This window comes from Eulemur rufifrons, chromosome 28 (assembly GCF_041146395.1).
Source record: "Eulemur rufifrons isolate Redbay chromosome 28, OSU_ERuf_1, whole genome shotgun sequence".
NCBI lineage: Eukaryota > Metazoa > Chordata > Mammalia > Primates > Lemuridae > Eulemur > Eulemur rufifrons.
Genome location: NC_091010.1, coordinates 30580746 through 30594734, shown reverse-complemented (window position 1 = coordinate 30594734; position 13989 = coordinate 30580746).

Sequence of the window (13989 nt, the reverse complement as noted above, 5' to 3'; positions counted from 1 at the left end):
CTTTATGACTGGCTTCTTTTACTTGGCATAATGTTTTCAAGTTTCATCCATGCTGTACTACGTATCAGTCCTTCATTGTTTATAGACAAATAATATTCCATTGGATGGAATATGTGGAATGTGTACATGGATATACATTTTGTTTGTGCACTCCTCAGGTGAGGGACGTTCAGGTCGTTTGCACCTTTTGATGTTATGATAATGCAGCTATTAACAGTCATGTACAAAAGTACAAGTTTGTGTGTAGACATGTTTTCACTTCTCCTGGGTGGAATTGCTGTATCAAATAGTAATCTATAGTTAACTCTTTGAGGAACTGCCAAACTGTTTTCCAAAGAGGCTGTATCAGTTTACATTTCCACCAGCAGCGTGTGAAGGTTCCGATTTCTCTGCATCCTTACCAACACTGTCGCCATCTGTCCTTTTGATTAAAGCCCACTGGTGGGTATAAAGTAATATTTCATTGGGGTTTGGATTTGAATTTCCATAATAAATAATAACACTAAGATTCTTTTCATGTACTCAGTGGCCATTTACATATCTTCTTTGAAGAAATATTCAGATCCTTTGCCCATTTTTTTTTTTTTAGGTTTCAATATTTTATTCAAATTTTATCTTGTGACGTTAGTTACAGCATTTGAAAGGGAGGATCTAATTCCCCACCAAATGGAAGACTCTAAAATGTACCAATTAAACTGCTAAAACATAAATTGAATACAACAGAAGTTCAATTTAGATTCTGAGTGTTGTCACCAAGGACATATACTTTCATTTCTTTTGGGTAAATACCTAGGAGTGGAATGGCTGACTCTTATAGTCACATGTTTAACTTTAAGAAACTGCTAAACTGTTTTTCAAAGTGATTGTACATTTTGCATTCCCACTGAAAGTGAATGAGAGCTTCAGTTCTTCCATACCTTCATCAACACTTGATATGGTCAGTCCTTTTAAGTCTACAGTAGACATTCTTTCAGATGTGAAGTAGTATCTTACTGGAGTTTAAATTTGTATTTCCCTGATAACTAATGATGTTGAACATCTTTTCATGTGTGTTTTTTCCTATCTATGTATATTCTTTTGTGACATGTCTACTCGAATATTTTGCCCATTTATTTCCCCTAAATGTTCTGTTTGTTTTCTTCCTATTGAGTTTTGAGAGTTCTTTATATATTCTGGAAACAAGTTTTTTATCAGATACATGATTTGCAAATATTTTCTCCCACACTGCAGTTTGTCCTTTTATTCTCTTAACAGTGCCTTTTGAAGTGCAGACGTCCTTAATTTTCACAGAGCTCAAACTATCATGCCTACCTCAGAGGGTCACATAAAGATAAAGGGAGATCACATGGAGAAAACGTGTAACACAGTGATTGGCACATAGTAAGTGCTCATGAACTGATTTTATTGAAGAAAATATGGCTTAAATACTTTATTCATCAGTTTAAATCCCTCATTTCTTTGCTACATATGATTATGAGAGTTGTGCACAGGAATTGAGGATCCAGACAATTTTCTGGGCTTCTTTCTGCACATGAACATGCATAGCCATGGGTAATTCTCTTTTGTTGCCAATGATAAAATTCTGTTTGGTAGACAAAGGCATATCCTGAATAATTTCAAAGCATTTTATTTTAAGAGCTATAACCTAATGGAAACCTTGACAGCTATTTAATATTAATCTAAATGATACCAAAGTTTAAAAGCAGACCAAACTGCTGTTTTCATTACTGGATATTACGACGAATGTAAATGAATTATTCCTGGAAGAGAAATCACTGAGTGTCAATTATGTTTATCAAGACGCACTCACTGATTATCACCTAAGAGCACATTTAGGAATAACATTGATCGTGTGTCGGGCAGATGTGGGTGGGGAGGGGATGGGTGCATACATACACAATGAATGCGATGCTCACTGTCTAGGGGATGGACACGCTTGCAGCTCTGATTGGGGGAGGCGGGGCCAAGGGCAATATACGTAACCTAAACTTTTGTACCCTCACAATATGCTGAAATAAGAAAAAAAAATTTGAAAACAAAAAAAACAAAACAAAACAAAAAAAGAAATAATCTAGAACAGGAGTTGGCAAAATGCATCACACAGTGCTGCTGCCTGTTTTGGGAAATAAAGTCTTATTGGAATATTAAAAAAAAAAGACACTAATTTCTGTTCAAGTTATTGTTTTGTCTTTTATCATAGTCATTTCTGAGAGTTAAAACTGATAGAGCTATGGTAGCTGGTGAAACATAAAAGAAAAAAGTGGTAAAATGGACAGATATGTAGAAAGCACTATATATTACCCTTGAGTCCTGAAGAATAAAGACAATGTTCATTTCCTGTCACCCCAGTCTTTGCCCATTTTTTAATGGGACAATTTATCTTTGTATTGTCTAGTTGTAAGCATTTTTTATATGCTCTGGATACAAGTCCCTTATCGGACATACGATTTAAAACATTTTCTCCCATTCTGTGGTTTGTCTTTTCCTTTTTTGACAGTGTCCTTTGAAGCACAATAGTTTTTTAATTTTTATTAAGTCCAATTTATCTTTTTTTTGTTTCATTGCTTTATGCTTTTGGTGTCATGTTTAATAAGACAATACCTAATCCAAAGCTACAAAAATTTATACGTATAGTTTCTTCTCAGAGTTTTATAGTTCAGCTCTGATATTTAGGTCTTTTATCCATTTTGAGTTAATTGTACATATTTGTATAGGAGGGTCCCACTTCATTCCTTTGCAGGTAGATACCCAGTTGTCCCAAGACTATTCATTGAAAAGACTGTTCTTTCCCTCATTGAATTGTCTTGGCAGCTTTGTCAAAAATTAATGGACCATAAGTATATGAGTTCATCATGATTTTAAAAATAAAATTTAATGCGAATTTTTATTGTGAAAATAATACCTGTGCCACATAGAGGGCTGGAAAATGTAAAAGAAGAAAATAAACCTAATCTTTTTACTATGAATTTATATTTATTTAACAGTATCTATATGTGTGTACAGATATATACTAACTTATAAGATTATTCTGATCTGAAATAATCAAATGACATACTATAGAATGCTAATGAGAAAATATTAGTTACAGCTAACATCTGTTAAGCACTAAGACATTAAACAGTCCTCAGCACTCTGAGTGACTAATGCAATCTTCATAACAACTCTAGAAGGTAGGTTCTGTTCTTAGGCTCAATTTACAGCTGAGGAAATGGAAACTGACTTCTAAATACTGCCTAACCACTTACTAGAATAAAACCTTCTTAATTATGTTCTTAATATTCCATCGTGGGGTTTCACTCTTTAATACTTAGGTCTTCTCTATGCCTATGCTAGGCACACTTACACTCACAAACTCCTTTTAATGTCAAAACAACCCTAAAAGGGGTATTTTAATTCCCATTTTATAGTTAAGGAAATAAATTCAGAGATTTGGCAAGTTACATGGCAGAACCAGGGTTCAAATGTAGAACTTCTCACTCCAACCTCAGTTATCCTTCTGGAACACCAAAAGTGGTTTAAAAATCATGTTGATAGGCATTAGGAACACTGAATTTATATTTTGGTTGGTTACTATAAGTAATTTAAACAGTTATAGAAGCTGATTCAGTATCTGGCCTTGAGCAAGGTTTCTGAATTTCAGTTTGTTCCTTTTCAACATGAATGATTTTTTTAAATCATTTTTTCCACCATGGATTCCTTTGGGAATCTAAAGAAAACTAAAACTTTAAACACTTGGGACTCAAGAAAAATGGACACACACAATTTCACAAATTATTTCTCAGGGTTTATGGACTCCTTAAGTTCATTCAAGTATACCAGATTAAGGGCCCATAACTCTGTAGCTTCTAAATTTTTTTTTAGCTCCAGAATGATAGAATTTCTGTGATGTCAAAACAAAATCCAGTAAAATATTTATAAAAGTATTTAGAAACTAGTTTTTCTTCCTATTCCAGCAGCAAAATCGGAGCGATGCAAGTTGGAATTATATCAGCAAATAGATTTATCTCCAGAAAAAAAAAAAAAGATAATTGAAGAACAGCCCACAAGCTGAACCCACATGGCAAGTTCTCCTGCAGAAAAATCCTTGTTCCTAAATTTAAAGTGTCCCACTCCCACTGCACACAAGATAATATCATTATTAGCAGGCAGAAAATTCATCGTGACATGGATTTCAGTAAATATTTATTTGGTATTTCTGGAAAGTGGGATGTTTCTGTAGGAAAAGTAAGAGCTATGTGGACAAATGTAAAAGGGTTTCCAAATCCTTTGGGGTAAGTAAGGTATGAAGCAAGGGGGTAAGAAGCAAGATATGCACTTTTTCAAGCTGCCTGAAAAGCTGATTTCAGTTTCTAAGAGAGCCCTGCCCCATGTGTAAGGGGCAGTATGTTCCTACCCTAAGAAGGGGTGCCCGAGAATTGAGATATCTCTTAACAGCCAGAATCAGTGGCAGCCCAGGCCTAGCATATATAACAATCACTCAGTGATTTATAAAATCCTCTGGACAGCCTCACTTCAAGGTCCTGAAAGCACATTCTGGAAAGTCGATCAAGAGCAGTGTCAATATTGTTATATTAGTAGCAATAAAGCTATGGTAATAACACGAACGTCTATCAGTCCCAGTAAATTTGCAGCATGGAATTTCTACGTGGCCATTAAGATTGCCAACTGCTAACATGGGAAGCCAAGTACAGGGAGGACAAAAAGGGCAGTTACAAAACTGTATGTTTTAACATAATTCCATCTTTGTAAAAAAAAAAAAGCAGCATTTACATGTCAATATTCATTGGAAAAAAATGGAAGTTTATCTAGCAAAATGCCAATGTGGTTATTTCTAGATGGTAAATTTTTTTAAACTTTTTTTTTCCGCATTTAAAATTTTTTCTCCAATGTGTGTTACCTCCTTAATCAGATAGGAAACAATAATAAAATGATTCTAATGGGAAGGAAAAAAAGTCCTGTTTCATAAAACTATAATCAGCTAGGTTTTTGCTTTTGTTTTTCGTTGTTGGGTTTTTTGTTTTTTGGGTTTTTTTTTTTTTAAGAAACAGAGTCTCGCTCTGTTGTCCAGGCTGGAGTGCGTTGGTGTGATCGTAGCTCACCGCAGCCTCAAGCTCCCCAGACTCAAGTGATCCTCCTGCCTCAGCCTCCCAAGTCACTGGGATTTCAGGCATGAGCCCTGTGCCTGTCAGTTTTTATTTGTTTTACCAAAAGGTTAAAAACCCAAATTGTTTTCCTTTAATGTATTGTTTTGCATCTACCTTGGTATACTCTATTTTTAATACTCAAGTCCTTACCCAAAATAACCTTCACCATTTCTGAGAAATTGAAATAAAAGCAAAGGAACTAATTATCTTTGATTTATTGGTCCCAATGTTTGAATTCACACAGACAAAAAACGAGGACAGATGTATTTCTATCCGATGAAAAGAACAACCACTAACTGTCTTTATAACTCTAAAACACTAAGGAATTATTGACCACCTATTTGTATAAGGTACCTTGGAAGATATTTTTATAAAACACAGCCTCTGCTCAGAAAGCACATTATAATCTATAATTTCCAGATGCCAAATTGGGAGCTGGTGCAGAATTCAACCCAAAAGGATTTATTCCAAAAGTACTCTGAAGTATAGCTTTAGTGCATTTTCCCACTCTTCTTCTACCTCAGTTGAATACACTACACCCAGAAGATGTGCATGGCAGAGTCTGAAGGAATTATTAGCTGTCAAGTCCTGTATACAAAGAGGGTCAGTTGTGCCTTAATTATAGGCAGAAGGGGTTATGGAATGCTTGATGTAGAAATGCGGTGTGCCAGGCTATCTTCTGGCCAAAAAGAAATCTCCATCAAGACCTCAAGTAACCTGAAATTTTATCATTAGAGATTTATTGCTTTGAGTCTTGAAGACATTTTACCCTTCAAATATTTCCCATAAATAAGCACCCTTTGAGTGACAACAGCTAAGCCACTATTAGCTCATATCTTGGAAACATTTAAATATATGGACCATTTTTTCACAACCCTAAATCAGGGTCCATGATAAGTGTGAAAATACTTTTGTGGATAATGATATATTATTCAAAGTGTTGAATTTTCCTAGACATTCAGGATGGATAGTTACTGTATCTACCATTACTCTTTTCCATAGGCTTGGAAAAGTTTGGAGACCTCCCTAAAAGATGGCCCAATTCATTCATTCATTTAAAGTTCAGCCTTTCCAGCTGTCCAGGCATTCAAATAAAGCAGAAGGTCACCTGGTTTGAGTTGCTTGATTTCTGCTTTGCATATAAACACATAAAGGCCTTTAGGTCTGAGATGCAGGTATTCAGGGAGGAACGGAAGAAGGAATGGGTAGCAGGAGAGGGTTCTATACAGGGATGCTGAGAGCATAGGTGGATTGATGTGAACGCACACACACAGAGGATTGTGCCCAGGACTAGCTCAAGCAATGGAAAGGTCTATGCTTTATATTCCTTTATACTTTACCAGTAAACACTTGCTGTTTAATAAACAATAACTAATGCCAAAAATGACTAGTTGTTTTTAAGATATAGTCGAAAAGGGAACAGGGGAAGCAGGGGAAAAGGAGAACAGTCATGTTGTCTGTGCTTTGCCCTTACAGACGTTTAAGGAACATTTATTGAATGAAAGAATTAAATACGTGGGAAAAATGATGCCAGACATAATAATGGCAATATTGTAGTAATAATCACATTAAAATGCAAGTGGTGAAAGATCTGTAAGAGCTTTCCATATGTCATTTAATTAAGCATGCTCTTGTCTTCATGTTTACGTTTTGAAATAGTGTGAGACATGCCAGCTCTTCCTAAAGGAAAAAAAATATCTAACAAACAAACAAATTAAAATATACCAAGTCTTGAACCCTTGCCTCTATCATTGTTATTTTTATCTGATCCCCTTTCCAAAATGAATAACTGCTGACATTCTAGGCCTTCATAAATTGGCCTGGAACTAATATTTCCACTGGTTGACCTTAACATGAATCAGAAGGAACCAAAGCTTTTTGCTTTAGTTAATTACAGATCCTGGACTGGTCAAAAACTTCATTTGAAGGAAGGCCAATTGGTGGGAAGGTTGGAAAAGGAAAAACGTGCTTCTCCACCACATTTAGGAAGAGGCACATCTTCTATTTAGGAAAGGTGTTTTCCACATGTGTTATGCAGAAACTGAGCAACTCAAATCAGATAACCTTCTGCTCTGTTTGAATGCCTAGATAGCTTTAAAAGCTGAACTTTAAATGAATGAATTAGACAGTCTCTTAATATGATCTCCAAATTTTTCCGAGCTAATGGAAAAGAGTAATGGCGGATACAGTGACTATCTATCCTGAATTTTTAGGAAAATTCAACATTCTCAATAATCTATCATTATCTGCAAAAGTATTCCCACACTTATCATGTATCCTAATTTAGGGTTTGGAAAAAATGACCCATATGTTTATGGATCAAGTTCCCTCCTAGACAAATGCTCGTGATTACAGAATGATGCAATAGAATTGTTAGCTTAGTTTAAATTTATTATGTTGTTATAAACTAAGGAGAATTAATCTTGACTTAACCCACTTTGTTTCATAGACTAAATGTTACATCCTAAATGCCCTTGAATGTAACTGACTGTGGTTCAGGGCAAAGGACAATAGATAAAAGGAATACACTAACTAAAATACTAAACAATAATGGAATTTTCTCTTAATCAGATTTTCTGATTACCTAAGCATTAGGCAGAAACAACTTTTGCAAAAATAAACTTTCTGAAATGTCTGAGTCATTCTTAAGAGTACAAATCGGGTGAATAAAATGAAATCTGGTTTTATGGGCTCAGGGTCATCATTATATACTTTAATTTTTCAGGGGTCATTTCTGAGAGCAGGCAGGCAGACAGGGCAAGCCATTGGACTAATGCTGGTCTGACTTTAGAGCAGCTTCTAAACAGTATTTGAGGTAGTGACTTTTAAAAAATTATATACATGCCAGAAATTATTTTATTTTTTAACTTTTCTCTAAAAGGATCCCAGTTCTATTTAAGATTAGAGGTTCTTTTTAGTAGGGTGATATTTAGTAAATCTGCCTACCTTCTATGTGTACAATTTTTTCCTACCTGCCGTGACTGGTGAATCAAGGTTTTACTGCCATTTTTTTTCAGTCAGTTTCTCTGAATTCTAGATGTTTCTTCCTCTTCTCATTTGGATGCCTGACTATATCTCTGTCTGGTGTTTGTGGGAGGCATCTGTGAACCTTGAATAAGAAACACCATCTGTGGTTCACTTCTTTGGCACAGAAAGGGTCTGTTAGAAACCTTTTTTGGCATTTAAAACCAAACCGCTTGCTGCCCTCTGGCTGCTTCTGATAAAATCCAACAGAACAAATCACTACATTTCCCTTCAGGTCTTTCTTAGTCTGAAATGTCATGGTTGAATCACAGCCTAGTTGAATATCCACTAATCACAACAGATTGTCTTGTTTTATTTCTCACAGATAGGATTGCAGACACACTTCCAAACAAATTATTCTGACCCTGCTTCCTGTTACAGTCCTCTGTTAAGACTGCATGTGCACACCTAGGGTAATTTTCCAGCTAGTAAGCTTGAGCATTTTTCCTGACAGCTCAGATAATCTGTTATTTTCCATTTTTGCTTCCCGTTGTTTGATGCCTGCAGATTAGGGAAGGACCAGGTGAAATGCCACTTTATTTGCTGTACATTTTGCCAAAGGTGGAAGATTTTTAAAGATCTGTCTCTGTAACCTTCCAGAGGAGGATGAATAACCCATGTTGCTACACTTATAATCTAATTGTGATAAAACGTCATTTCTTTCCAATTAGCTTCACCTCAGATTCAGAAGGCCTAACTGTAATCTATACTGGGGGCACTTCTTTAGCTAGCCCACCAGACAGCAGAAGCAGAATTTTCTTTCATAACTCAAGACAATGAAATTCCTGTCTTCCCTCCAAGATGACAACAATCTATCAAATTCACAAAAGTTTAACAATAATTGTACCTTAAATTTATAGAGGATCATTCGTTAAAGCCTATTGTTTGAAGAAGTGTTTAAACACTAAAAAGTGAATGAATGTTAAGAGACTTCCATGTTCAGTTCTGGCATGTAAAGAGCTTAGAGGTTATCACTCCCATCTTTAGAACAACAAAACAACAAAAAGAAGCTGAACAAACTGAAAATCAATGACTTTGCTTGGACCATCAGAAAATTGAGGTTGCAGGACAGATTGCCACTCTGAAAACTGGATAGACAGAAGAATATAAACAAACAGAGCCAAGATCAGCTTACCCAGAGCAGAAGCCACTAGAACCATAAATTGGTAGGAACACTTAAATAGTTATTTGAATGAATTGCTCTAGGCTGAATGCAGACCAGCATGAGAGTGATAAAACCTGGGGACTCCCGTCTTAGGGAGGCCCCCCACGTTCTCTTGGATTTTACCTACAGGAACCTCCTTAGGTTCCCATAATAAAGAGCTAAGAAAAATAACCTCACGTCTTTAGCAAGGGGAGAGGGAATATCATCATTTTGAAGTATTTTCACTATGTTCTTCATAACAAAGTACTATGCTCCAGTGAAAAAAACTTTGGCAGAGCCTTCTATTACATAGGCAGAAGAGCAACCACCTAATTCCAGTCTTCTCTAGCCTCCTGTCTCACTCAAGGAATAGGGGGAGGAAAAAAGGTAAGAAACTTATGAAAACCACAGCCCACAGACACAGGCCCACTAAAAACTGAAATAAACTGAAGATTACTGAAGGCTGTCCCTCACTCACTCCTTAGCACCACATCAATAGGGCCTCAGTATAGTGGATTACAACTGAAAGTGCTACCAGGCTCAGACGCCACTTCAGAAGGAATTCTTAGGGAAACCCAAAGATAGCAGTGGAGACAAAAATATGAACACTAGAGGAATTTGAAATTTATAGCACCTACAGCTACAACAGACATTAAAAGCAGCACAACTCATAGCCAGATCAACATAAAACCTTACAGTGTAAAGGTCTATTTATCTCAGTTGTACTGTAAGTTATATCATGCTTGGCTTTCAATGAAAAAAATTACAAGCAATGTAAAAATAAAGTGTGAAGCGACAAAGCAAGCATCAGAACCAGACTCAGATATGACACATATTTTGGAATTATAATATCAGGCCTGGAATTTAAAATAACTGATTATTATGTTAAGGATTGTAATGGAAAAAGTAAGCAACCTGCAAGAACAGATGCATGATGTAAGCAGAGAAATGGAAACTATAAGAAAGAATTAAAAAGAAATGCTAGAAATCAAAAACACTGTAACAGAAAAGAAGAATGCCTTTGATGGACTCCTCGGTACACTGAACACAGCTGAGGAAAAATCAGTGAACTTGAAGATATGTCAATAAGCTTTCCAAAATGAAATGTGAAAAAACCCAGGAATATACAAGAACTGTGGAGTAATTTCATAAGATGTAATATAGAATAATTGGAATACAAGCACAAGAAGAGAGAAACAGTAGAGCATAAAAAATATTTGAAGTAATATTCTTTCAACTTCAAGACTTAGTATAAAGCTATAGCAATCAAGAAGCATAGTATTGTCAGAACAAGAGATACATAAATCGATAGAACAGAACAGAGATTCAGAAATAAACCCATACTAATATAATAAACAGAACTTTGACCAAGGAGCAGAAGTAATTCAAGAAAGAATAGTTTTTTTCAACAAATGGTACTGGAACAACTGGATATTCATATGCAGATAATAAAAATAATCTAGACATAGATCTTACACCATTAACAAAATTAAAGTGGATCATAGACCTAAAGGTAAAATGCAGAACTATAAAATTTCAAGCAGAAAATATAAGAGAAAATCTAGTTGACCTTGGGTTTGGCAATGAGTGTTTAGATACAATATGAAAAGCATGATCAATGAAAGAATAAATTGAAAAGTTGGACCTTATTAAAATTAAAAATGTCTACTCTGTGAATGACAATGTTAAGAGAATAAAATAACAAGTCACAGATTGGGCAAAAATGTTTGCCAATCTATCTGATAAAGGAAAGTTGTATACAAAATATACAAAAAATTCTTAAAAATTAGTAAGAAAACAACCCCATTTTTTAAAATGGGCAAAAACCCAGTAGCCTAATGGATAAGGCATTGGCCTCCTAAAATAGGCAAAAAATCCAAAGAGACTCCTCATCAAGCAAGATATCAAGATGGCAAATAAGTATACAAAAGATGTTCAACATCACATATCATTAGGGAATTGCAAATTAAAACAACAATGAAATACCACTGCACACCTATCAAAATTCAAAACAGTAACAATACCCAATGCTAGGATGATATGGAGCAACATAAATTCTCATTCATTGCTGGTGGGAATGTGAAATGGTACAATCACTTTGTAAGAGAATTTGCAAAGCTAAACAGAATCTTACTATACGATCCAAAAATCGCACTCCTAGGTAGTTACCTAACTGACTTGAAAACTTATGTCTACCCAAAAACCTACATGCAAATATTTACAGCAGCTTTATTCATAATTGTGAAAAACTGGAAGCAGCCAAAATGCCCTTCAATAGATGAATGGATAAACCTTGGACATCTATACAATGGAATGTTATTCAGTTATAAAATGAAATGAGCACCAATATTCATAGCAGCATTATTCATAATAGCCAAAAAGTGGAAACAACCCAAGCATCCATCAGCAGATTAATGGACAACCTAAATGTAGTATATACACATAACAGAATATTATTTAGCCTTAAAAAGGAATGAAATTTTGGCACATGCTATTAATCCAACTTAGGTGATCCTTGAAAACATTACGCTAAATGAAACAAGTCAGATATAAAAGGATAAATATTGTATGATTTAATTTATATGAGGTTCCTAGAATAGGTAATATTATGGGGACAGAAAGCATAATAGCACTTACCAGGGGTTAGGTAAAAGAAGAATGGGGAGTTATTACTTAATGTATACAGAGTTTCAGGTGGGGATGACGAAAAGTTCTGGAAATAGATGGTGGTGATAATTGCCCAACAATGTGAGCAAAAGGTGCTGATCTAAGTGTTTTTGGAAATGAGTGGAGTCCATAGGACTAAAAGCAGAAGGAACTACACATAGGCTTTGTGCTCTAGTCAATAAAGTAATTTTCTACAGGAATATGAGTTTTAATATTGCTATCCATGTATGCTAGAACAATTAAGTAAATGGATGGTGAATGATGGGAGCCAGGTTTCTCACTGTTGGAGCGGGAAGGATGCTAGAGTGATGGTCCATGTGGTAATGGATTAATGTTGGAGATATCAATAAGAACTCATGTTTAACTTAATATAGATATAGATGGATGCATATAGAAATATATTAATATATATGTAAGTATTTCCTCATATTTTTCTTTGCTCAGTCAACTGAGAGGGCCTGGAAGCAATAACACCCCAGTAGCAATGAGTATGTCTGGCACCCAAATCTTGGATTCTAATGCCATTCCCCAGTTAAAAGAATCAGGGCTCCTTGGAAAAATGTCTGGTTCTGAGACATGTCTGAGACTGGGACAGGTAATATAGAAGAAGATACTGGAGCATCGTGTAGTGCCAGAAAGCAAGGAAATACTAAAAACAAAAACAAAAACACACCCGGAAAAACTCCATACTGATAGGAGTGTCAAAGGGACACAGGAGTCAACTGGAAAATGTCCCAGTCGCAAAAGCTGGAACAATTGAATAATAAAATAAGTAAAACAGTATTATAATGTAACCCAAAGTCTAAAATGAATATCTGTCAGTCTACGCTGATATAAATAAATGATTAAATAAATAAATAGATGGGGAAGAATAGATAAGTCTCCCATGCAGAAACATTCCAGATAATTTATGTAGGGACTCTGCCTTTGGAAAAGGGAAGCATAACTCCCCACTCCTTAAGTGTGGGCCGTGCACAGTGACTTCCTCCTAAAGAGAGCAGTATGAAAAAGAGGGAAAAAATAACTTTCCAGTAGAGAATGCTGACAAACACTACCCCAGCCAGGTGGCCCAGATCACTATCAGCAGTGACAAGTCATGTTTACAGTAGGTACTCATGATAGGATGTGATGAAATGGCACTTTATCTCTGTGGTCTTCCTTCCCCAAACCCATAACACCAGTCTGTTCATGAGGCAAACATCAGACAAGTTACAATAGAGGATCACCCTACAAAATGCTGGACCAGTACTGCTCAAACTATCGAAGTCATCGAAAATAAGGAAAATCTGAGTAACTGTCTGTCACAGCCTAAAGAAGACATGACAACTTGTCTTTCTGACACAGGATACAAACACAATAGGTGTGGAGGCCTACTGAACACAGGAGAGGAACCCATTGCTAATAGCAAGTTCCCAGGCCCCAGGGTAAAACCTTACCTAACGTGCAACACGATACCCCATCGCCTAAAGCCCCCTTACTCCATAGCATGAGGCTGTGCCTATCGTCAGTGTGACTTCTTAAGCAGATTAGAGTCACCAACCTTTCTGTATTAAAGATGATCCACTTTTTATTTGCCTCAAAAGCTTGCGGCTTCCAGGAGGCTGAGAGCTGACAGAACGTGTGCTTGAGCAAACAGAGGGGGCGGTTGGGGGAAAGAGTCAAATCCGTCAGTGTTGCCCTCTTGTCCCCAGGAGTTCCAGCAAAGAGCCCTGAGAGGATGTAAGAGCAGTCACCTTTGAGATGAACCTCATACTGCTCACTGAGGTTCTAACTGTGGATTCTGATCTGCTGGTTGAGAGTTTTTGTGTGAGCTAGAACCATATAGCATTATCCTTGAACAACAGGGAACATCAGTTGTTATTACATAATCCCAGCATGAACAGGAAAATGAAATTCAGGTTATCAGGACGTTCCCTTAGACCCTGGATTCACATATCCATCGCAGGGGATTGCTGTGGCTCTCCCCCACCATGTTCCTCCAGGCACCTCGGCAGGGCTCTACTCCGCTCT